This window comes from Lagenorhynchus albirostris, chromosome 16, assembly GCF_949774975.1.
Source record: "Lagenorhynchus albirostris chromosome 16, mLagAlb1.1, whole genome shotgun sequence".
Classification (NCBI taxonomy): domain Eukaryota; kingdom Metazoa; phylum Chordata; class Mammalia; order Artiodactyla; family Delphinidae; genus Lagenorhynchus; species Lagenorhynchus albirostris.
In genome coordinates this window covers 51,460,892-51,487,788 of record NC_083110.1, presented here as the reverse complement: position 1 = coordinate 51,487,788, position 26,897 = coordinate 51,460,892, and positions in this window count along the sequence as shown.

Genomic DNA, 26,897 nt, shown 5'->3' with positions numbered 1-26,897 from the left:
CCTGCAAGTTGTCATTGCAAACCTCTTCCCACAAATTGGCTTTTAATGTGTACACAGTCAGCTTACTGACTTAATAGGTTTCCCCCCTCAGTTTGCCCCAATAATTTAGCATTCTTTCATTCATACAGCATATATTTATTGTATGCTACTGTGCCAGGCATTATTCTAAGCAGTGAACAAAACAGACCAAAATCCTGCCTTTGGGGAGCTAATATTCTAGTGGGGGAAAGGCAGGCAATAAAAAAGAAAGTAAACATATGTTATATCAGATGGTAATAAGTTCTCAAATAAAGAAGGATAAAAACGATGTGGATTCACTCCTAGGTGTATACTCAAAAGAAATGATAACATATGTCCACACAAAAACTTGTACCAACTGTTCTTAACAGCATTACTCACAATAGCCAAGAAGTGGAAATAATCCAAATATCCATCAACTGATGAATGGAGCAATAAAATGCGGTACATCCATACAGTGGAATATTATCTGGCAATAAAAAGGAATGAAGTACTGATACATAGTACAATGTGGATAAACTTCAAAAACATTATGCTACTAACACAATGTTGTAAATCAACTATACTGCAATAAAAACAACAACAACAAAAATTATGCTAAGAAACCAGTCACAAAGGACTACATATTGTATAATTCCATTTATATGAAAAGTCCAAAATAAGCAAATAATTTAGAGACAGAAAGTAGATTAGTGGTTGCCTAGGTCTGGGAAGTTAGGGTGATTGAGAAGTGATGGCTAAAATGTGCAGAATTTCTTTGGGGGGCAAGGAAAATATTCTAGGATTGATAGTGATCATGGTTGCATAAGTCTGTGAATATATTAAAAGTCACTGAATTATACACTTTAAATGGGTGAATTGTGTAGGAGGTGAGTTATATCTCAATAAAGCTGTTTTTTTTTTACATCTTTATTGGAGTATAATTGCTTTACAATGGTGTGTTAGTTTCTGCTTTATAACAAAGTGAATCAGTTATATACATATGTTCCCATATCTCTTCCCTCTTGCGTCTCCCTCCCTCCCACCCTCCCTATCCCACCCCTCTAGGTGGTCACAAAGCACCAAGCTGATCTCCCTGTGCTATGCGGCTGCTTCCCACTAGCTATCTATTTTATGTTTGGTAGTGTATATATGTCCATGCCACTCTCTCACTTTGTCACAGCTTACCCTTCCCCCTCCCCATATCCTCAAGTCCATTCTCTAGTAGGTCTGTGTCTTTATTCCTGTCTTACCCCTAGGTTCTTCATGACATTTTTTTTCTTAAATTCCATATATATGTGTTAGCACACGGTATTTGTCTTTCTCTTTCTGACTTACTTCACTCTGTATGACAGACTCTAGGTCCATCCACCTCATTACAAATAGCTCAATTTCGTTTCTTTTTATGGCTGAGTAATATTCCATTGTATATATGTGCCACATCTTCTTTATCCATTCATCCGATGATGGACACTTAGGTTGTTTCCATCTCCTGGCTATTGTAAATAAAGCTGTTTTTAAAATAAATATGGAAAGTACTAGGGTGAGAGTGGGCTGCTGCTCTTTTAGGGAATTTGGTCAAGGAAGGTCTTGTTGATAATGTGACATTTGAGTGGAGACCTCAAGGAACTGAGGGAGTGAGCCTGTGGATATCTGGGGGAAGAACGTCTCAGGCAGAGGGGACAGCAAATGTAAAGGCCCTGTGGTGAGTAAAAGATTGAGATGTTAGAGGAACATCATGTGGCAGTTGGAGAGAGCAAAGGGGAGATGGTAGAAGAGGAAGTTAGATGGTTAATAGAATTGGGTGGGGATGTGCTGGCCTCTGAAGAACTGTGGCTTTTCCCTGAGTGAAATGGGCAGATACTGGAGGCTTTTGAGTGGAGGCATGACATGATTTCTAGACAAATCACGCTGCTATCCTTATCATAGATCAGAAAATTAACTCATTTCACAACAGTATTCAAAGGAACTTCTGACTTCACTTTTGGGCTTAAAGTTCAGAACATAAGTGGAACCACAGGTGGGGGTAGTGGGGTCTCTTACCCAAGCCTGCTGAGAGCATTGCTTAGTCTTTACTGTCAGAACTAGAAGTTAGGGAGGAGCTTGGAACTCTGAGGCTAGATCTGACATAATTTCATGTGGTTTTATAAAAAACTTTCTACATGAGAAGAGACAGCCATCAGATTAACCAGTAACTATATTTGATAGTAAGAATGCCAGGCCATAAAAGGATGATCTGATATAACTGGAAGTTCCTATCTGATATAACTCAAGGCCAGTGGTAGAGATTAGCAGTGGAAACTGACTTCTGAGTCCTTGCCTAAATCAAAGGATAGACGGAGGGAAGATAAGTTACTGAATGCACAGACTTCAGAATCCATTTATGTGTCCTTAACTTCTGCTCTCTTTACTTGTGCTTTTTACCAAGAGACACTGCAGAATCAGTGGCGGCAAGAACAAGTGGAGGGAGGAAGTGATGAAATTTATTTTCTTTAATGATGAAATAACTCCTTATTGTTTTCCAGGACTAGTTATTTATTTATTTTCTTCCTCCACATTTCAAATCAAACTATTAAAAAATGCATATTCTAAAGTATCCTATTTCTGTGGGTGAAGTTTAAGGAATAGATTTTTGGGGGGCTTTTTCACTTTGCTTAGCTAACTTCACTGTTGACAACTTGCAAATTGCATTTACTCAAATAAAAGAAATAACATGGCTTAGTACAAGGCATTTTGAAAGAACAACTAGTCTGTATACTAGAGAATTATGTTGCAGGAGGTGAGAAATGCCCTGGAGTCAGTCGTTCTTAGTATCATAGATGACATTCAATAGGAAATCAGGAAATGCCAGTTGAATGGATGAATTCATAAAGCACTAGGCATGTATTTTTTTCCAGGCTCCTAAAAATGAGCTATTCCAAATGCAACCAATAAAATCATGCACTCTAGAAAAAGATCTGGATCATTGAGGCAAATAATCTATTGTGGGAGATTTCTACCCTCAGTGTGCTCATTGTTCTTAAGGGGATTGAGATAAGTTTGGGAAAAAGAGATGCTGTAGCTGGTTTTATCAGTGGGTCTCAGGGGTTGGATCCATAGCATCAGGGACCAAACTGAATAGACTAGCTGTGCTGGAGGCTCATGGAGCCAGGGTTAGGAGCGGTGGCATTGGCTCAGTTAGCATGTAAGATGAGTTTGCAGACTAAGGATGTTGGGAGTCTGGGGAGTGGTCTGAATAAGGAATCAATGACTTTTGGGTTTTCCCCTCCCATGTCTGAGTGCACTTCTCTCTCTCATGACCTCTCTAATCCTCTTTCCCCCTTCCTTTTGCCCTTTTCCTGCCTCTGTCTTTTCTCTGTCTCTCTCCATGTGTATTGTTATACTAAACTGAAACCTGTTTTTACTGACTGATGTACTTACTGAATGAGGTTTTATGTTCTTACGTTTTTTTTTTCATTCATTCTCTTGTAGGCTACATGAGAAGGGAAAATGAAAACAAAGAACAGTAAGCTCTACGCTTACTTTTTAAAGTGACTAGCTTAAAAAAATTTTTTTAATGGATTCCTTTTCAGGGGGTCAGTGGATTTTGATGGAAAAAAGAATACTTTCCCACTGACTCCAAATCTATACAAAAGTGCTCAAAAAATTCCTTTGGTCAAGAAAAAAAGTGGTAAACCAAAAAGGGGGAAAGGCCATCCTATTTATGTATCTTATATAATAGACAGAAATTGATTTTTGATAAGGAAGCAGCTGCAAATGCTGAAGTGCAGCTTTTATGAGAAATGGTTGCTCTATTTTAGGGTTCTTGCCAAAGCTGGAACAGGTGCTGTTTTTTTTTTCTTTTCTAATCACTCCTAGCTCACAGGGGTTTAACTGGCTAGAGGGGGGCCTGCACTCCATAGACTTATGCCCACATGGACTGCTGTTCAGGCAGCATAATGCTCCAACTAGCTTGATGCTCTGATACAATTCCCAAAGCCCTTCTGGAATAGTGGGCTAGGCGGACTCCCACACATATTAAAATTAGAATTGCACCTGCCATGTCCAGCATGTGTTAAGTTTCTGAAAATACTAGAGAGGGAAGATGGCAGAAATATTCATACCAATGTCCTTAAAGAGGTCGTAGTGCTAGGACATTGCTGGTGGGGATAAAAGGGGAGGGAGTGAGAATAAGCAATAGATTTTGCTGCTAAAGTCTTCTAATTAATGCAGGACTATGGGACTTCCTTGATGCAAATTGTGGCAAAACATTTGATTACACCTCTTTAGTTTATAGTTTTCAAGCATAAGCTTAGTTTTGCCAGACTTCTGAGAGCCTTCTTTCGAAAATATTTTAAATTTTACTTAAAATTTCGTTGAGAACAGAATACAACACAGAAAGATTCAAAAAGAAGGTGAAGGCGCCACGTGTGTTTTCAGAGGTAACTTTGGGGAATACACAGTCCTCCTATGCTTGTCACAGGCTCAGATGCCATGGAGCCCATGGTCACGTAAAGGATAGGCTTGGCCTGGTTATAAGACAACCGGGAGTGGAGAGGGCTGTTGTGAGCTGCAGAGGACGTGCTCTCTGAGAGGTTCCTCAGCTCCAGCCAGTTGTCACCACGTGAGAATGTGGGCTCAGTGTTGCCAGATCTCCTGAGTTTTCAAGATAAGACAGAAGTCTGGATGCTATATAAGATTTCTCAATTTTTTAAACCGTGGGGAGGTCAAAGAAAGCAGGTCCTCCAGCTTACATAGCCGCGGGCTGCTGATTTGTGACCACTGCTCTCTCTCCCATCTGCGGCTCAGCCGGCCCCCCTTCTGTGCGAGTGTGCATCACTGGTTCCAGTGTGGCCTGGATTTGCCCCATCCTGCAGCTACCCCATGTCTTGCCAGGGCTGGACTGTGTCCCCATCCTCCCTAAATCCCCTCCCTGCCACCATCCCTCGTCGTTAAGTCTTACTCAGTCGTCACTTTGCCTCCGACCTTCTCTGATTACCTTTCTGGGCTTCCTCAGCCCATTTTTCATTTAACTCATCTCTCTCTTTTTTTTTTTTTTTTTTTTTTTTTTTTGGCGGTACGTGGGCCTCTCACTGTTGTGGTCTCTCCCGTTGCGGAGCACAGGCTCCGGACATGCAGGCTCAGCGGCCCTGGCTCACGGGCCCAGCCGCTCCGCGGCATGTGGGATCTTCCCGGACCGGGGCACGAACCCGTGTCCCCTGCATTGGCAGGCGGACTCTCAACCACTGCGCCACCAGGGAAGCCCTAACTCATCTTTACTGATGCTTATTATGTGCCTGACACTCTTCCAGGAATGGGGACATATCAGTGAATTGGACAGGAAAGAGGCCCTACCTTTGTTGAGCTCCCCTTCTAATTTTCCCTGATGGCTCCTTACCCTAGAATCCACAGAACTTGCAGGGAACTTGAAGCTTCATCACCCCTCTGGCACCTACGGGCTAGGACAGATCCCTAGTGAATGTCTCCAATGTGTAAACTCTCTCCTTGACTAAAATGGGAGCTTCTTGCCAGCAGAGACCATTCCATCTTGGAATTTCACAAGATCTCCCCTAAGTGATCTTGAACTAAGTGTCTAAAAATGTCCACTGCTGGATTGAGTAAATGGATTTCATCATGTCCAGTGGCATGGAGCATGTTAGAGGAAGTCATCACTTCTTATCACTGCTTTTCAGAAAAGATTAATGGAACTTTCTTTACTTGGAATTTCATATTACAACATTTTATTTTGAAACGTAGATTAATTAACCTTAGAGAATAAATAGTTTGGACTTTGGAGAGCCACTGTGTAGACTTTGTGGTGTCTGTCAGTTTCGTGCCGTGAGGCTCAAAGAGAAGCTAATCAAAGGGGACAAGGGCAGAAGGGAGAACCCGGCTGCCTGTCTCCTCTCAGGGGTGATGTTCCAAGACTCTGCATGACTCCGTGCTTTGAAAAAATTGAAGCTGCTCATTCCAAAAAGCATGTAGGTCACACTTGAGAACACAAGTTTCAAATCTGCCCATCAGCATTTTTCATCCTCTCTGATCACTTAAGTCAGTTCCGTGAGATTTAGTAGTGGAAGTGTATGGAACAGTTGGACAAAAATATCTTTATTTCTGCTGAACTAGAGAGCTATGTGAGTCCATCCTAAGGAGAGTCATCTCAAGGGAGAGAGTAAAGCCAACATAGAGGAAAATAAGGAAGAGAGAGACAGAGAGAGAGAGAAGATCCTGATGACACTGGTTGAACTTCTGGATCCAGCTATACCTGAAACAAGTATACCATTCGAGTTTACAGTTAAATTTTCTGACTTCCTTTGTCAGAACTTAGGCAATTTGAACTGGCTACCTTATCACTTGCAATTCAGTGATTCCTGATTGGACTTTGTCATTTAATTTAAGCATTTAATAAACATTTATTGGGCATCTACTATGTTGCAAAGATTATTTTGCTAGGAAGTGCTGGGGATACAGAGTTGGAGTGAGATAGTTTCTTTATAAATTAAAAATTTGAAAACTTCACCTTTTATTAGCAATTTGATGTATTTGTTCTCTCCCTCTCTCTCTCTCTCTCTCTCACACACACACACACACGCGCACACACACACACACACACATATTCTTCTTTTTTTCAAATTAAACACTTGAGGGTAAGTTGAAGAGATCAAGACCCTTTACCACTAAAATGTATTATCTTCTTAGAATTAGGGCTGTCTCTTATTGTCAAATTTAGGAAATTTACTATTCATTCAATATTTTAATCTAATATGTAGTCTATATTCAAACTGACTATCCCAATATTGACTACAGCAACACTTATCTTCACCCGTCCAGGTTTTAATCCGGAACCACACATTGCATTTAGTTGTCATTTCTCTTTAGTCTCCTTTAATCTGCAATGATCTGTCAGCCTTTCACTGTTTTTCAAGACATTAACATTTTTAAAGCGTGCTTGCCTGTTGTTTTACAGAATGGCGTTTATTTTAGGTGTGTCTGAGTGCCTTCTCGTGACTTGGTTATGGTTATGCATTCTTGGCAGGAATATGACAGGAATGGCGTGTTTCTTTCAGTGCATCACAGCAGGAATCATCTGATGTGGTTCATTCCATCTTGGGTGATGTTAATTTTGATCATTTGGCTAATGTATTATCTGCCATATTTTGGTAAAGGTACCATTTCTTCCCTTGTATTTAATATGTAATCTGCAAGAAGATGCTTTGAGCCTATATAAGTATTCTGGTCCCCAACAATTTTTCCCCAGTAAATTTAGCAACTATTGATGATGCTTTCCTGGATCAGTTAATAAGATGGTGGTTGATTTTTAAAATTCTGGTGTTTCTCATATATTTTTCAGTTAGCATCCTTCTGTAAACAAGAACTTTCTCTCTCACTCTATTCCTTTATTTTTGTCTGTTTGTTTTAGTGTAAGTATAGACTCGTGGAATCTTTTCATTTTTGAAATAAGTCAAATGTAATGAAATGCTGTTGATTTAATTTTTGAATATGTAAAAACATTAACATGGTTCCAAAAATCAAAACTATACAAAAAGGTGTACTCAGGGAAGTGTCACTACCTCCCCTCCAGCCTTTCCCACTCTCCCTCTGTAGGGGACACTATCATTAATTTCTAGTTTATCCTTCTTATAATTCTTTTTGCAAAAATAAACTAGTGTATGCATAGTTTTATCTACCTTGTTTCTCACACGTGTATTATTAAATTGCACCTTGCTTTTTAAACTGTATATACTAGAATTACACCTTTCAATGTTAAAGAGCTCTTCCTTATTTTTTTAGTAACAGTTTTATTGAGATATAATTCACTTACCATGCAATTCACCCATTCAAAGGGTACAATTCAGTGGTTTTTAGTATATTCATGAAGTTGTGTAACCATCACCACAATCCATTTTAGAACATTGCATCACCCCATAAAGAAACCCTGTACCCTTTAGCAGTCACTCACCATTCCCCCCAATTCCACCAACCCTAAGAAACCGCCGATCTATTTTCTGTCTCTATAGCTTTGCTTATTCTTTCATGTAAATAGAACCATACAATGTATAGTCCTTTGAGACTGGCCTCTTTCGTTTATCACAATGTTTTCAAGGTTCATCTATGTTGTATCATGTATCAGTACTTTGTTTCTTTTTATTGCCAAATAATATTTCATTGTATAGAAATACCACATTTTGTTGCTCCATCCTTCAGTTTATGAACACTTGAGTTGTTTCCACTTTTTTGGCTGTTATGAATAGTGCTGTTATGAACTGAACATGTATGTGCAAGATTTGTATGGACAAATGTTTTTGGTTCTCTTGGCCATATACCTAGGGGTGCAATTGCTGAATCATATGGTAAGTCTATGTTTACTTTTTGAGGAACTGCCAGACTATTTTCCACAGTGGCTGCACTGTTTTACAATCCCATAAGTAATATACGAGGGTCCCAATTTCTCCAAGTTCTTGCCAACACTTGTTATCATCTTTTTGACTACAGGTATCCTAGTGGATATGAAGTGGTATCATACTGTAGCTTTGATTTTCACAACCCTGATGCCTGATGATTCCTTATTCTCTTTGACTGTAGCATAGTACTTCCCTGTATGATGTACCATAATGAGGAAAGCAATTTCTTACAGTCTTTTGCCCTCTGGCGAACTCATTAACCAATAGGAGAGACAGACAGTTAAACTAATAATTAGAACACATCACTCATACAATTATTTGAGTAAGAACAGGCTACTCCAGAAGTAGAAAAGAAGGAGAAACTCATTCTAACTGGGAAGTGAAAGGCTTAAAAGAGGGGTGAGTCTGAAAGGCTAACTCGGAGGTGGGGAGAAGAGCCTTTGAGAAAGTAGAGAAGTTTCCAAGAGCTTGTGTGTTTAAGGTGATACTCCTTTCCTCCTCTAGTTTCACTATTCTTACAACATCACGTGTAAGCTACTTATGAAAGTGAATCCTTTTTTTTTTTTCCTGTACAGCTATTTTTTATTTTTCCTTACAATACAGGAGGTCAGTGAAGGACTGGTAGGAACTTAGAATTTTCTGTGGTCAAGATGGCATGTCAATAAATAAAGCCATAATAAAACAAAACATTGAATGACATGAGATGTCTCAATCATAATTAACTACTTTGCAATCCATGCCAAGTTGTTCCCTTTGTGGGTATAAATACATAATGATAATCTAGATTTTGTTGGCATCTGACCATAATGAAGTAAACTTGGATTGCTTTCCTTCCTTAATCAGCTTCCAAATTCCTGCTAGGTATGCCACAAGTTGGCTGGCATATCTATGAGAAGAGCAGAGTCCTGATTTATTCCCAGTGTGCAGGTGGCTGGCTTGGCCAAAGGAATCCTTCATCTCACCAGGTGGACTCTCTCCTATTTTTCTTTTCAAGGGATCTGTCTGGGAGCCAGGTCTGGACCATTCAGGGCCAGTTTCATTCTGTCACCATCCCAGGTGCATCATTGTGATGGGAAGAGATTTGGTCCCTAGCCTGGTTTCCAAGCCTTGCTCCTTGGATCATTTGTGGGCATTGGTCCAGTTTATGATGGTCCTTTGCTTGGCTCTACCCAGGGACTTTGGGGTGGCTGAGGTAAGGGGTAAGCAGAAAAGCCAACCCCAGTCCCTCTGGGCCTGCTGGCCCTTTTGACCATGGCCTGCTTATTTATTCCAGAATTCCATTTTCCAAATTCCATTCCAAATTCTGCTAGGATGCTATTTGCTAATTCCTTGTGCTGACCCTGGTCTTAACCAGAAAGATATGGAATCTTCTTATTCCCTTTGGTGCAGCATATCCTGACACCAGACTTTGCAAACACTTGAATGAGATTATTCCATTCGGTCCCATGTCCGATGGAGATGACCCAGAAAGGCAGAAACCAGTAGTTTAAATGGAGCAAGGGACCAGGACTGGAGGTGTCTGGGAATAGGAAACTTAATGTTTTATTTCTCTGAACTGTGCAATTTTGTTTCTTTATAAAGTATACATATTACTTTCATGAAAAAAGAAGACAAAATAAATTCACTGTGAATTTTAGCCAGGAAACAAAGCTTTTCCTTTGGATCAGGTTGACATCAAAGCCCCTCTGATGGCTTTTCTCAGTGGCCAACAGCAGGAGTCTTTCCTCTGTTAATGTTTGCCTTCTCTTGTACTTAACTTTAAGAACTTCCTTAAAAAAAAAAAAAAAAAAAAAAAGCCTTCTTTCCCTTTTCCATGCAAATTTCAGAAAAGAAGAAAAATAGATTTGATGGAGGGCATCTCCCTGCTGGAAATGGATACTCACTGTGAGTTCATGCAGTGAAGTGGCTAAGAGCACAGTATGCAGGGGTTAGGTAGGTGGGACAAGGAGGTCCTGACAAGCTACTTGTGGTTCAGGAAGACATCTGAGAAGAGCATCCTTCATCTTGATCCCAAGTGGCTTTTGCTTCTCCTTTGTTTAAAACATAATAATTCTTAATACTTACTCAGCATTAGGCATTATGCTAAACTCTTTACTGCCACAAGCTCATAATTCTTGCAACATCTCTGTTATTTGGGAAGTAATAAACCCATTTCATAGATGAGGAAACTGAGGTTCAGAAAGGTGATGTTACTTGCTCAAGGTCATCTAGCTAATGATGAAGCTAGGATTCAAACTTGGCTTGACCTGATTTCTAACCACCATGCTATACTGTTCTTTGGTATAACACACTTTTCAGATGTATATTGTAACATTATGAGATGTTCAAACAAGGCATTTTAAAAATATTCATACTCAGTGCCTGTGTCCATCAAACATTTGCTTAAAGTTTCAAAGCCATCCCATTTCACTTGTTTTATAGGTTGAATAAAAGAATATTACATGTAAAATTTCACCCCTGGAATTTTATTTACATTGTAAGACTGGTATAATTGTGTTTATGCCTTGCCAAACTGAGCTTGGCTAGCTCAATTTGAAGCTGTTTTTAATAGGATTTGTTAAATAATTAAACATCTATATCTATGCCTGCCTGTCTATCTATCATTTGGCTTCTAGTTCTTAGGTTACTTATTTCACCTCTACCAAAATAAAATAACATTTATAAAATTAAAAGCTAAACATAAATGTCCAAAACTTATAAAAACTCTATTATAAGTATACAGAGTTAGACAGGCAAGACACCAAAATTATAAGAACTAAGCCTTTATGTAATATAATACAATCATGTTAAAGCAGCTAGGAAGGCAACTCTTGCTATTGCACAGTTTATAGTTATGATGTGATAGCACCTATGCAAAGTAGGTGGACCCATATCTTGCTGGACATTTAATGGAGGGAAGCTCCCTGGGCTGTGAGAGCATGCTTACAATTCCATGTGAGTGGTCCTGAACGGTTCCTGAATTTTTTTGAACAGTGCAGAGCTATAACCTCCATAATTAGTTTATAAGAAGTTTGAATAATTGCTCCAAGATGGAAGAAGTCTCATTCCACATGGTTCACAGAAACAATTTAGCCTAGTGGTTCAAATTAACATATTAGTAGTATTTAATATATGTGTAAGTTTTCAATAGAGTGAGGTGTAATCTTTGTGCTCTGACATGGAAAATGTCCATGATACCCTGTCTGGACAGAAGTTGGAGGACAGTGTGTTTAATATAATGCCATTTTTGTAAGAATCAATCAATCAAACAAATCTGTATGTATCTATATAAAAAAGAATCCACTCTACTACTTAGCATTTAGGGAGGTAAATTGGGGAGCTGAGCCTTCCACTTATATTTTACATCTTTATATGTTGTTGAATTTTTTTTTTCTTTTTTTTTTTTTTTCTTTTTTGCGGTATGCGGGCCTCTCACTGTTGTGGCCTCTCCCGTTGTGGAGCACAGGCTCCGGATGCGCAGGATCAGCGGCCATGGCTCACGGGCCCAGCCGCTCCACGGCATGTGGGATCTTCCTGGACCGGGGCACGAACCCGTGTCCCCTGCATCGGCAGGCGGACTCTCAACCACTGCACCACCAGGGAAGCCCTGTTGTTGAATTTTTAAAGTATTACTTTTGAAAGAGAAAAAAAAAGTATAAATCTTTTTTAAAATATTTTAAAATATACCCAAAGGCATTTGAAAGCCACAATGTCTTGACCATCTAGATCTAAACCACAAGGGGGTGCTGTTGGCCTTTGGATGAGTAACCTCAGGAGCGCCTCAGTTTCCTCCTCGGTACAATGAAGGTAAAGCCCATCTCACAGAGCAGTGGTGCACTTGTAGCTGCCTTTAATTTTCCTAAATCTGAACAGGGGTTGAGGGGAGATGAATCCTTCTTCTAATTGACTGTATTTGTAAAACCAGAACAAAGAATTTTATGTTTAATTTCCTCCTTTGACTTAAGTCTCTTCTCAATGCATAATCAGAGTGCTGGAGGGGAAGGAAGATTGGAAGTTGGATTTCTTGGGTCACTCTCTCCTTAAAGAATCTGATGAAAGGTATGCATTTTAATCCCAGAAAACTGCATGGAATTTTCAGTACAATTCCTGGAGATATCCTGGCCCAGATCAAGGACCCTTCATTGTTTTAATTTTACCCAGGAGGAAGACATGGTCTAGAGAAATCAAGGCCACCAAGACTATAGAGAGGGCTCAACCCTGCTTCCTCACTGCTCTTTTCCATACATTTGCAACCAGCCAGGGAGCCAGGTGACCAAAGCATGTGGAAACAGTAGATGGTGACTGCTGGGGAAGGGGACACTCTGTAATTGAGCTTTTGCATTGCAGCTGCATTCTCACTGGAAGAGTCAGATTTGTGTATGTATTTAAACATAGGTGTGTTCTTTAAAAATCAGTAGCTGGTTAACATTAAAAAAAGAAAAGCTACTGTTCCTTGATGGGTCTTGTGGGTCTACAACAGTGACCTCTTTTAATCCTCACAATGGCCCTAGATGGCCTGGTGGACACAATGGGGCCAGGCCAGATCCCCTTTGCTGTTGCACCCAGAGCCCAGCTGCTGTGAACCTGGCAGGTCAGTGATTCCACCCTGCCCCACCCACCCAGAGCTGCTATCGGGATTCCAGCCACCTACAGTACGGTAGTGTGGTAGGTACTCCAGAGCACCTCTGGGTCAGGTGGAGACTAGACTTTACCTGAAACCCTATCCTGGCTTGCCTCTCTCGTCCCTCATCTATTTTTCTCAGGCTCTCACAGGACTTTCCTGAAGAGCGTGTCCCCAGTAAATCACACACCCTCATCCCTTTCCCAGGCTGTGCTTCTAGGGAATCTGACCTACTACAAGGGGTTAGTGTTACTGACCCCGTAACTCTAGTTTCCAGAGAGTCATGACTTATGTGATGACAGCACACTGGTAAGATTCACTTTATAGAACCACACTTGGGGCCTCAGAGATCATCTGTCTAGTCGTTTTACAGAAAGGGCATGTATGTATATATACTTATATGTATATATAGATTTTATGTGTTTTTACTCATATTTACTTAAATATATGCACTCCCTTGCTTTTCCATTTAGTATTATGCCACAATTATTTTCCCTTATTTCTATCTTTATAAACATAATTGTGAAAAATGCATAAGATTCTAATCTACGAATATAGCTTAAAAAAAAAAAACAATTAATATTGGGAGTTCCCTGGCGGTCCATTGGTTAGGATTTGGTGCTTTCACTGCCATGGCCTGGGTTCAATCCCTGCTCAGCGAACCAAGATCCCACAAGCCATGCAGTGCAGCCAAAAAAATAATATAATAATAAAAATAAAAAAAAATAAAAAAGCCTAATATACTCGAATAGGGAAATAGTTGTTTACATTTTTATTATTATAAATTATAAAATGAAATATCTTCATGTAAAGGTTTTTTTTTTTCTGTGTCCTGATTACTTTCTTAGGAAAGACTCCTAGAAATAGAGTTACTGGGCCACAGGGTATAATACATACTGCATATTTATTTTTTAAATTAAAAAAAAATTTTTGGCAGCACCTTGCAGCAATGTGGGATCTTAGTCCCCAACCAGGGATCGAACCTGCGCCCCCTGCAGTGGGACCGTGGAGTCTTAACCACTGGACCGCTAGGGAAGTCCCTGGATTTATTTTCCAAAAGATTTTACCAGTTTATACTCCCAACCATGGTGCCATCTGGCAATTTGAACCCTTTGCCAATCTTGAATATTGTCGTTAAAAAAAAGCAAAAAACCCAAAACTTAAAGTTAAAAGGACTCATTGCTCTGTTAAGGTACTTTTCTTTATTTGTAGTAAGGTTGAAATTTTTTCATATATTTATTAGCCATTTGTGTTTCCTATTTTGGGAGTGTTTCCCCTTGTTTACGGCTTTAATAATGAATTTATATATGGTTTTTGAAAGTCACTCTGGAAAAATACACTGGTTATGGGCTTGGTTATTAAGCCCATTTAGAGATATTTATCCTTTAATTTTTCCAGAGCAACATTTTCTACCTGCTCTGAGGCAAAGTGGGTGGGGGAAGATTTGAATCTGAAGAAATTCCATTTAGTAATTAACACTCAACTCACCAGATTTACCTCCCCCGCCAGAAGCAAGATGGAATGTCTCAAAGAGAGGATTTCTAAACATAAAATGCAATGAGATAATTTAACAAAATATTTTAAGTGGAATAGAGCAGAACTGAAGACATCCCAGTGGAGCCAGAAAATTTCTACACATTTATGAAGAAACACAAAGCAAGCAGATGACATTGTTAAAAATGTAAGGATTCGGGCAATAAGCCCACATATCTTGAAAATACAAACACAAATGTCCCTAAATTTAGGTTAGTCTTATAATTTCAACTTTGGCTTTGAAAACATTTCTTACTTCATTGTTTCTTTATTTCAGAAGTGAGGCGACAATAAGAAATAGTAAATTGAATAGATAATCATCACTGAAAGTCAAGTAAGCATTTCAGCCTCCTTCTCCTTAATGTAGTATTATCAATTATATATTTTCATGCTAAAAAATTTTAAGTGCTCACAAATTTTCAAGAAACAAAATTAAATTCTGAACTAAAATTCTTCAACCTTGAGCTCTAGCCAGAGGTGAACTTTATTTTGGAAAATCTGAGAAAATGAGCTCCATTAATTCTGAGTGGAAAGGATCCTGAAATACTCCTTGCTTCTCCCAGACATATTATTTAACCTCGCACATTCCTCACAGCAGCTGCTCCAAATCTTCTCCACTTTCCCCAAATCCTCCTGAGCTGTGTAGAGAGGACAGAGGCTGGGTGACCTTCCTCATTCCAATTCCTCCTCATCTCCACACACCCCATCTCTACTTCCACTCAATTACAATTTCTTCTAGGGCACTTGGCTTTCACGCCTTTATATTCCCCTTCTCCTAGCACACAGCAGAGTGCCTGTTCATAGGCACGGCTCAATAATGAAGATTTTTTAAACGAATGATTCAGGTAAGGTCAACTTTTTAAAAGATTGAGATATAATTGACATAACGTTATATTAGTTTTAGGTATACAACATAATGATTCGATATTTATATATTGTGAATGATCACCACAATAGGTCTAGTTAAAAATCCATTACCGGGGCTTCCCTGGTGGCGGGGTGGTTGGGAGTCCGCCTGCCGATGCAGGGGACGCGGGTTCGTGACGCGGTCCGGGAGGATCCCACATGCCACGGAGCGGCTGGGTCCTGCGCGTCCGGGGCCTGTGCTCCGCAGCGGGGGAGGCTGCAGCGGTTAGAGGCCCGCATAACCCCCCCCAAAAAAAAATCCATTACCATATATAGCTACAATTTTTTTTCTTGTGATGAGAACTTTTTAAGATCTACTCTCTTAGCAACTTCCAAAAATAAAATACAATATTATTAACTATAGTTACCTTCCTGTACATTGTATCTCCATGACTCATTTATTTTGTAACTGGAAGTTTGTACCTTTTGACCACATTCACACATTTGACCCACACTCCATCCTCCACCTCTGGCAACTACCAATCTGTTCTCGGTATCTGTGAATTTAGGGTTTATTATTATTATTATTTAGATTCCATATATAAGTGAGATCATACAGTATTTGTCTTTTTCCATCTGACTTATTTCACTTAGAATAATGCCTTCAAGGTCCACCCTTGTTGCAAATGGCAAAATTTCCTTTTTACAGTTGATGTGTGTGTGTGTGTGTGTGTGTGTGTGTGTGTGTGTGTATATGAAATGCACCTAGGTTTCTTCCAGTCTTGGCTATTGTAAATAATGCTGCAATGAACAAGGGGATGCAGATAGCTTTTCAAGTTGGTGTTTTGTTTCCTTTGGATGAATACCAAGGAGTGAAATTGTTGGATCATATGGTAGTTCTATTTTTAATTTTTTGAGGAAACTCCATACTGTTTTCCATAGTGGTTTTACCAATTTACATTCCATGAACAGTGAACAAGGATTCCTTTTTGTCCACATCCTCACCAACACTTGTTATTCCTTGTCTTTGTGATAATAGCTGTTTTAACAGGAGTGAGGTGATACCTAATTGGAGTTTTGATTTGCACTTCCCTGATAATTAGTGACGTTGAGCATCTTTTCCTGTACCTGTTGGTTATCTGTATGTCTTTGGGAAAATGTCTATTCAGATCCTCTGCCTATTTTTTAATCGGATTGTTTGCTGCTTTTTTTTTTTTTTTGCTGTTGAGTTGTACGCGTTCTTTATGAATTTTGGATATCAATCCCTTATCAGATGTATAATTTGCAGATATTTTCTTCCATTCATAAGTTGCCTTTTCATTTTGTTGATGGCTTCCTTTGCCATACGATAGTTTTTAAGTTTGCTGTAGTCTAACTTGCTTATTTTTGCTTTTATTGCCTTTGCTTCTGTTCTCAAATCCAAAAATCATGATATCAAGATGCTTACAGCCTGTTTTTTCTAGGATTTTTATGGTTTCAGGTCTTATGTTCAAGTCTTTAATCCATTTTGTAAATTTATTTATTTTATTTATTTATTTTTGGCTGCACTGGGTCTTTGTTGCTGCGCATGGGCTTTCTCTAGTTGGGGAGAGAGGGGGATACTCTTCGTTGCGGTGCTTGGGCTTCTCATTGCGGTGGCTTCTCTTGTTGCGGTGCACAGGCTATAGGCGCACGGGCTTCAGTAGTTGTGCCACATGGGTTCAGTAGTTGTGGCTCGGGGCTCTAGAGTGCTGGCTCAGTAGTTGTGGCTCGCAGGTTTAGTTGCTCCGTGGCATGTGGGATCCTCCCAAACCAGAGATTGAACCCATGTCCCCTGCCTTGGCAGGCGGATTCTTAACCACTGCGCCACCAGGGAAGTCCCTTTAATTCATTTTAAATTAATTTTTGTGTATGGTGTGTAAGGTAGTGATCCAGTTTTATCCTTTTGCATGTAGATATCCAGTTTTCCAATACCGTTTATTGAAGAGACTGTCCTTCATTGTATACTCTTGGCTTCTTTATGGTAAATTTACTGACTATATACACGTGAGTTTATTTCTGTGCGGGTAAAGTCACCTTAAACAATGTGACTCCAGATTTTATCTGATCAAACACTAATAGAGCCTGTTGCCTTGGAATAACGAACTAAGAAAGAGCACAGCAGAGTGCTTTACACAGGGCTAGGTTTGACTCTTGTTCTACCATTCATTGACTGGGTGATCTTGGAAAAGTTGTTTAACCACTCAATCCCCTAGCCCCATGTTTTTCAGACACTTCATCTCTAAAAATGAGGATAATAAAATTTCCTACCTCACAGAGCTTTTGGGAGGATTAAATCAGATAAGGGACTTGGTACAGAGTGTGCCCCATAGCAAGTACTCAAAATGAATATAATGCATATTATATATATAATCAGTATCAAACCTCTGAATAATATGACAGCTTTGTAAACTGCTTGCATAATGTCTTTATGTCATGTGCAGGCCAACCTCTGCTAAAAAAAGGGAAAGTGGGTGTTAAATGAGTGGGAATTGTTTCTTGGCCCCTTCTCCCAGATTTGAGAACTTGTGTCTGACTGTGTTGCCAGGAAAATCTACCCCTTCCCCCTTTCACGGATTGAGGACAGAACAAATGGCCTCTGCTTCACTTTCCCATGGAGCCCTAGGTACCACATCTCCCGCTGTTTCTAGTAGAAGCTTGCTCATTGCTGACATAGGAGGGATGGATGCAGTTAATGTCTGCGAAGTCGAATTGCTTGAATTCTCATGCCCCATCTCATGAATGGACTCTAGACAAGTTGTTTTCTTCTAAACTTGTCTGCTCATATCTTAGAGCTCATTTTTATTTTGCAAATTCTAAAGCTTTGCCTCTGACATGTTATGTTATTACATCAACATAACTCAGTCACAAAGATTTCAAGGCAGAATAATTAATATACATTGATTATTCATTAATTCACTCAGAAAACATTTATTAGATGCCTACTGCGTTTTCTTAAAAAAAAGAGCACATGTTTAGGTGTAGAAGAGCTTGTTTGCTTCTCCCCCTGACAGCCTTTAAATGCTAATGAGGTCACCTTTATCTTTTTCTAAAATAATGTCTGACTATAGCGACATCTACTGGTAAAACTGAGCTCTAAACCAAGGGGATCCTGCGTGTATAGCCTCAAAGGTATTTTGACAATTCTTTTTTCCCTAAAGTGTAGTCCAGGCAGACATCCAAATCAACATTCTTTGATAATGAGTACTAAGCCACTTCACTAAATGATTTTCTGTAAATGATTTCAGAATCTTTAAAGCTTTCCTGTTTGAAATACTTCTGCTATCTTTGCTGAAAAATCATAGACCAAGCTGCCGGGCAGCCTTTTGAAAGGACCATACACAATAAAGTGCACAGAACCTTAGAAAAATATTACATTAAAGTAATTCATGTTGATTTGGAAAGCTGAGAACCATGACTAACAGAGCACTGCCATTAACTGATGGTTCCCGGGACATTCCAGTGCAAATTATTATTTAAAAGCTAACTTGTGGGCCCTTGGAATTTTGTCTTAAATATAATGCCATGTCCAGTGGTTAAATTCTTTTTTTTTTAATTATTTAATTTATTTATTTACTTTTGGCTGCGTTGGGCCTTCATTGCTGTGCGCGGGCTTTCTCTAGTTTTGGCGAGCAGGGGCTACTCTTCGTTGCTGTGCACAGGCTTCTCATTGCGGTGGCTTCTCTTGTTGCGGAGCACGGGCTCTAGGCACACGGGCTTCAGTAGTTGTGGCTCGCGGGTTCTAGAGAGCAGGCTCAATAGTTGTGGTGCACGGGCTTAGTTACTCCACAGCATGTGGGATCTTCCCAGACCAGGGCTTGAACCCGTGTCCCCGGTATTGGCAGGCAGATTCTTAACCACTGCACCACCAGGGAAGTCCCCAGTGGTTAAATTCTTAAGGTATCCATCAATAGCTCATTTTATACAACATAACTGAAATAATGTGCATTTGCAAAAAATGGAAAAAAAGGGAGGATAAGAAATAATGCTTTGCAATATTAGTAAATAATTAGGATGTTTAAAAATTGAAAAATAAAGTTTTTAAATAATGGATTTTTTTATTACCTTGAATACTGGGGGGATAAATGACTAATTGTCTGATAAATGATTTGCTAGCTTGCAAAATGTTAACTACCACTCATAGTTCCATTGAGTTTTATCAGTCAATGAATGCCTTTGGCTAGATGTCCTCATGGTTACAAGAGGCTGCAGTGGCTCCAAGCATCACCTCCTTACAAAGCAGAAAAGGTTCTTATCAGAAACCTCATTGTGAGAATAAGAAAATCTTTCCCAGAGATATTGCCTATAAACTTTCCTTCTCATCTCATTAACCAGCATTGTTTTCTTTGCCCCTTTCTATGCCAATCACTGGCAAGTGGATTAGATCATCATGGTAATTGAAATTCACTCCCACCTTAGCCCCTCTCCTGAGGTTGGGTTGTGGGTCATTTTCCCTGAGCAAACAAAATTGGTGATATTCAAGCAAGGAAAAGGGACATAGATGGATTTGGTATCTACTAAACTGAGGAGTAAATGGGGTGGGGAGGAGGAATATGAGACAAGTGTGGGTGATTCTTTCTAGAAGTCTGAGTTTGGTGGGAAGAACTAGGATAACAGCAAAAAGGAAAGGTTGGACTTAGAAAAGGATTCGTTTGCTTTTGTTTGGCTTGAAGATGGAAGAGACATGAATGTATTTATATGCAGAAGGAGGGCCAATAGAAGTGGAAAGTTTGAGGAATTAGAAAAACAAGTTCTTAAAGCATATGAGAAAGGATGGAATCTCTAGCCAGGTACCAGACTTTGGGATTTTGAAAAGCAAATTCCAAAAATTGATTGAGTCCATCAGAGAATGGCCAACTTTTAATTTCCTCAATTAGAAGCACTGAAAAAATCAACAATCCTTTCATTAAAATTACTTTCTGTGTAGCAGTTTCTGACTTGTAAACATTTTTCTTGTTCCCTTTAGAACTGTCCATATATATTTTTTTTTTGGCTATTGGGAAAATTGGTAAAATTTGAATAAAGTCAGTATATTAGATATTAGCATTATATTGATGTTAATTTCCTGATTTTGCAAATTTTACTGTGGTTATTGAGAGAATATGCTTTTGAAGGAAATAGACAATGCAGAATTTTAGGGATATGATGGTTAATTTTCTGTGTCAACTTGGCTAGGCGATGATGCCCAGTTGCTGGGGTCAAACAACCATCTAGATATTGGTGTGGAGATATTCTTAAGATATGATTAACATTTAAATCAGCAGATTTTGAGGAAACCAGATTATACTCCATAATGTGGGAGGGCCTCATCCAATCAGTTGAAGGCCTTAAAGCGTAAAGACTTAGGTTTCCCAAAGAAGAAGAAATTCTTCTTAAGACTGCAATGTAGACAGTCGCCTGATCTCTAGCCTGTTGCCCAGCGGAATTCAGACTCGAGAATGCGACATCAACTCTCACCTGAATTTCAAGCCTGCTGCTGCCCTACATATTTCATGTTTGCCCGCCCCCATAACTGCATAAGCCAATTCCTTAATCTAAACTGCCGCCCCCCACCCCGTGCCCATACATATCTCTCTCAAGATATGTATATATCTCCTATCGGTTTGTTTCTCTGGAGAACCCTGAAAAATGCAAGGGGTAAATGGCATCACGTCTGTAGACTCTCAGATGTTCACTTTTGGGGAATCTGGGTGAAAAGGTAGTGGGAATTATTTGTACAGTTCTTACTGTGTTTCTGTAGTTCTGAAATTACGTCAAAATAAAAAGATAAAAGAAAAACAAAATGTATTTGAAAGCCAGTTTGGAACATGGCTTTTCTCTTACACAGAGCTTATGAACTTGTCTAAGTTCCCAAGGTAAACTGACACAGAGCTTATGAACTTGTCTAAGTTCCCAAGGTAAACTGACAAAGGACTATTTAATGTAATACTGGGCCCTCTGAAGGTGATTAGATAGGAAGAAGGCAATAGTGTTTTAATGGTGATTCAACTAGAAGGGAAAGCATTATACTTGAATGATAGATTTTAATTAATCCTTATTTTGGTGGAGAAACTATTGCAAAATTTTTTAATATTCAGTTGCCAGTGTGAAATATTAGAGGGATAAACAGTTGGGGGGTTGAGGAAAGAATGGAAGTTAAAGAAGAAACCGGTGCTCAGGTGTATCTAGAGAGGAAGGGAGGAGAGTTTAAGGAAGGTTTCATTTGATTTGGTTTACTTGGAAGAAATTTGAGCATATTTATGCACTGAGGGGATGGAGCTAGGGTAGAAGGAGTAGTTGAAATTATACCAGAGAGAAGCAAAATCTGGTACACATGAAAAAGGATGGAATCTCAAGCAGTGCTTTTTTGATTTTATATACCGCTAAAATGTTTGTAAGTGATAAAACTGGAGGACCGATATAAAATTGTCAACTTCTACATTTGCCAGGTAAGGACATAAAAATAAAGATAGACAAAGCCATCCAAACCATGGGAATCCACTATTACCATCGTTTCGTAAGTAAGCATTTAAACTCTAAATATAGAAAAGGCATAATGTAGGGATTTAATAAGTTTAGCATGATGTTCTTCTTTCATTGAGGACTGTTTATATGGATTCTTGCTTTTGGCATTAGTTCTAGCCGAGCACATGTAAGCAGCTGTGTCTGTCTTGGTAGCTGGTACAGAGCCTGCCAGACGTGGTGTTCTAACAGCACACCTTGGATGACTGCACATCTTTGTCTCCATTGTGACCTTGGCTCTTCCTTGGACTTGCTTTCCACAGTCGATCCTGATAAGCCCTGACCTGGGCCCAGGCTCTGGTTCCTCCTCTTCCCAAGAGCAGCTTTACAAGTAGGACCTGTGGCATCCACTTCCACTTGCTTTATTGAAATTGCATGTTTATCTGCCAAGGTTGTGATTATTTTTATATCACCAAATTTTGCCCTTTGTTAATGTTCAAACTCACTTATCTCTTTCTGGTTAGCATAGCTTTCCTCTTCTCTTCACTTTGTTCATTCCCTCACCATTGCTTCTTGAAGAATATTGTTTTGCTGGGGAAGTTGATTAGCACCTTGTTTCTGCTTCACTAATCTGCATGGTAGGTGCCTCTTTGCTTTCACAAGGAATGCCTGGTTTGGTTGCACACCTTACTGGTGATATTAGTGCCGTTCCTTTGAGCTTTGATTAGGCGCTGCGCTGTTTCATGACCTTTGGGGTGAAGTCTAGAGGAATTCATCTTCTTGTATCTGTAAATGGGAAGCATGAGATCAGTTAGAAAGTGCTTTGGGTCAGATCTCTGTTCTTTGCTAGTTATGTGACCTCACAAGTCTCTTAAACGCTCTAAGACTGTAAAATAGGGAAAAGAACATCAATCTTATAAGGTTATTCCAAGGATCAAATGAGAGAAATGTGTAAGGAGCTTTGAAATATGCTGGCACGTGGCAGCTACAGTAACAATGGTAGCTGTTACTGTAACCCTCCTTTCCTCCCAGCACTTTCTAGAATTGTGCTGTCAGATAACCACTGGTTACATGTAGCCACTGAGCACCTGAAATGTGGCTGGTCTCAGCTGAGATGTGCTGTAACTGTAAAATATACATCACTTAAAGGGGAGACTACAGTGAGCTTACAGTTTACATCAGACTGTGATGTAACTAAGAAATAAAACGCCATTGACACATCTCTGAGATTTGCGGGGTATGATAGCAGCTAGCGTAGCTACCATGAATAATACAGGAGTATTACTTACAAGAAAGGGGATGAGGGATGCTGGGAATACAATATATTTCTCTGGGAAGAGTCACAATGACCAAGTACATGGAGACATGTGTGGAACATATGCCAGTTTTATTAATATACAGTGAGAAATAGAACAGTTTAGGGAACTAGGTGCTCAATCTTTTGCTTAGTCCATTCTCTTTTGTACTTAAGGTATGTGAGAAGCCAAATTATAATCACATGGGTACTTGATAAACTATGGATATACAAGGAATAAGGGGTGTTGATTTTATAATTGTAGTGTTAGTAGCTTGGGGGCTTGACTGCTTGATCTTTGGATAATGTTTCTTAAAATCAAGTTGAAGAGTCCTATGGGCTATATGGCAGGGTGTCGAGGGTACACAAACCCAGGGTAAACTTGACACATTTTCCTAGGGTACCAGAGATTTAGGGGATAAGAAGTTAAATAACCGAATTAGTCATTTAAAATAATATCTTTACACTAAAACACACCGATATATTATTAATTAGGATGCAAAAAATTACATACATTTTTTAAAAAGCATGAAGGCTCAAAGAACTTTTGAGCTTGACATGGGCAGCTTCAGGCTTGGGGTGAGCAATAGAGCAGCAGAGTCAGGAGCAGAGGCTTGGGGATTGACACAGGAGGATTTTAAGACCCAGGCTCTGCCACTTATTAGCTACATGACCTTGGACAAGTCATTTAACTTCTCCAAGCCTCTGTTTCCTCAACAATGAAGTGAAGACAATAAACAGCCTTCCCCACAGCATTGCAGGATTCAGTGAGCCAGAGCACAAAAAGCAGTTAGGACAGTAGCCGACACTAGAAGGACAAAATAAAGGGTAGTGGGTATTGTTGCTATGCTTATAGCTATGCCTCGGACTCTCCTCAGCGATTAGGGGTACTTTAGGGAGAAAAGCTGGGAACTCCCCGTCTTGGTGCATCCCGTCTCTACAGTGGGAACACGTCTGCCACAGCCACCGTCCTTTCCTGCTTCTGAGGCTGGCCAGTCCTCCTGATTGGTGTGTTACACCCTTAGAAATGTTCCTAGTGCATCTAGGGAAGTTATGGCTGAATGCAGCTGGCCCAAGGTTCAAGTCTGTGTATTTAGGCAGCACTGCACAGCTCTGGTCTTCCCTTTGAGGCCTCAGAAGGCTATCTCATTTCTAGGTGCTTGGGCAGTATCTTGCTGTAGCCCAGGTGTACTGATTACACAATGTGTATATATGTCATGTTTGCATGTCATTTTGACCATTTTGAGGGCTTGACAATATTTGATGTTTCCTTGTTTTGACTGTGATTGTACATGGCTACTGCTCAATAACTATTGATTAATAGATTGAAAGAAATAAAACTAAAATATATGCAGTGTTGTCACCTCCTTCTATACTCTCACATCCAGCTCTTGCTACATGAGAGGGGAGGAGATAGGAGAAGGGCATACATACCTCCAAATCCCCAAATCAAGAAACAATCCTGGGATTTCCTGGTGGTGCAGTGGCTGGGAGTCTGCCTGCCGATGCAGGGGACACGGGTTCGTGCCCCGGTCCGGGAAGATCCCACATGCCGTGGAGCGGCTGGGCCCGTGAGCCATGGCCCCTGAGCCTGTGCGTCCGGAGCCTGTGCTCCACGGCAGGAGAGGCCACGGCAGTGAGAGGCCCACGTACCGCAAAAAAAAAAAAAAAAAAAAAAAAAAGAAACAATCCTTTTGGACTTCCCTGGCGATCCAGTAGTTAAGACTCTGAGCTTCCACTCCAGGGACACGGGTTTGATCCCTGGTTGGAGAAGATCCTGCATGCCATGTGGTGCAGCCAGTAATAATAATAATAATAATAGTAATATTAATAAGTAAAAAGAAAAAAGAAAGAAAGAAAGAAAAAACAATCTTTTCACCACAGTGACAAACACCACAGTGTTTCCCTGTCCTGTATTCTACCCCAGCTAGGTAGGAGATGTGAGGTACTGGAAAGGTCAAGGTCTTTGGGATAAGACAGACTTAGGACAGTGGCTCAGTTCCATCACTTACTAGTGAGGGCACTGGAATTTACCAGGTAGGTGACCCCCTTCAACCTCTTTGAACTTTAATTTCCCAATCAACCCATCTCCCAGAGTTGGCAAGGATTGAATGAGACAAAGATCAAGAAGCTCTTGTCCTGGATGGGACATGTTTAATAAATATTACTTTCCATGTAAAAATAATTTGGGACTTTCCTGGTGGTCCAGTGGTTAAGAATCTGCCTTCCAATGCAGGGGACGCGGGTTCAATCTCTGGTTGGGGAACCAAGATCCCACATGCCGCGGGGCAACTAAGCCCTCGCGCCACAACTACTGAGCCCGTGCGCTCTGGATCCTGTGTGCCACAACTAGGGAGATAAGCCTGCGTGCCACAACAAAAGAGCCCGCGTGTCGCAGCTAAGACCCAACACAGCCAAAATAAATATTTTTAAAAAATTTTTTAATTAAAAAAAATCATTTTGGTGCTGTGGAAAGGCAGATATTTGGCTCACAGCTGGGCAATGTTTTGGGGGATCTTAGGGAAAATTCAGATTTTTCTTTTGTGTTTTCTTTAGTCATGAAGTGGGAATTTAAGTCTGATTTGTAAGCTGGATAAGGGAAAGAGGAGAAAGTAAAAGGAAGTCAGTGATGGTGAGCCAGGTGATAAATCAGATTAAAACAATAAACATTTCTCTATGTATGTCTGTATGTCTGTATATATCTCTCTATTTCTCTCTTTCATCCCCTCTTTTCTGTCAAGTCATCTTATTGTTTTTGTTCTACCAGTTTTATTTTCTATTTTATTTTTGGACTAGGTTATATATCCACATAGCTCAAAATTCAAAAGGTATAAAAGAGGATGCAGTGAAAAGTCACCTTTCCACCCTGTTCTTCAGCCGCCAGATTCTTCTCCCTAAAGGCAACCAATGTCACCAGATTCTTGTGTATCTTCCTGGAATATTGTTTACCCTCTTTTTACACAATTGATCACACACTCTGCTACTATCTGAAATCTTGCTTTTTTCACTTAATCTTGAAGATTATCCCACATCCATGCATGCAAAGCTCCCTTGCTCTCTCTTAATTTAGTTTTTTTTTCTTAACATCTTTATTGGAGTATAATTGCTTTACAATGGTGTGGCTTAATTTACTTTTAATGCCATTGTATTTTGTGTATGTACCATTACTTGTTTAACCAGTACCCTACTGAGGAACATTCAGGCTAGTTCTGTTTTTTGCTATTAAGTAATGTTGTAATAAATAATCTTGTATATGTCATTTTTCAGTAAGCAAGTATATCTATAAGACAAATTCCTGAAATGGAATTTCTGGGTGAAAAAATATGTGCATCTGTAAATTAATCGATGTCAAATTGCCCTTCCTAGAAGTTGTATCAATGCATGTGCTACCCTACAGAGTAGCAAAGTCTTCTGAGTTTTCTAAAGTACACATACCAAGGAACCGAAGCACATACATAGGAAGTAATGAAGACAATTTGATATGACCCAATGACCATGGGCTAATTGGATTCTCATTGTTCCTTTGCTCTCTCTCGGGTACATAATCTGGACCTCTTATATAGATTTAGAGTTATTTAACTTCACAATTCTAAAATTAAACTCCACATTAAAGAGGTTTCTAATTTACAAACTGATATTTAGCTGCATTTCAGACTGTCAGAACCTCATGAAATAGAAGGGATGGGTTTAATCTTTGTTTTTTAAGGTTTCAAATTTGATACCTCTATGAAACCTATGGCTCAGAAAGCTTTTGGTCTTGCACCCCTTTACTCTCTTAAACATTTCT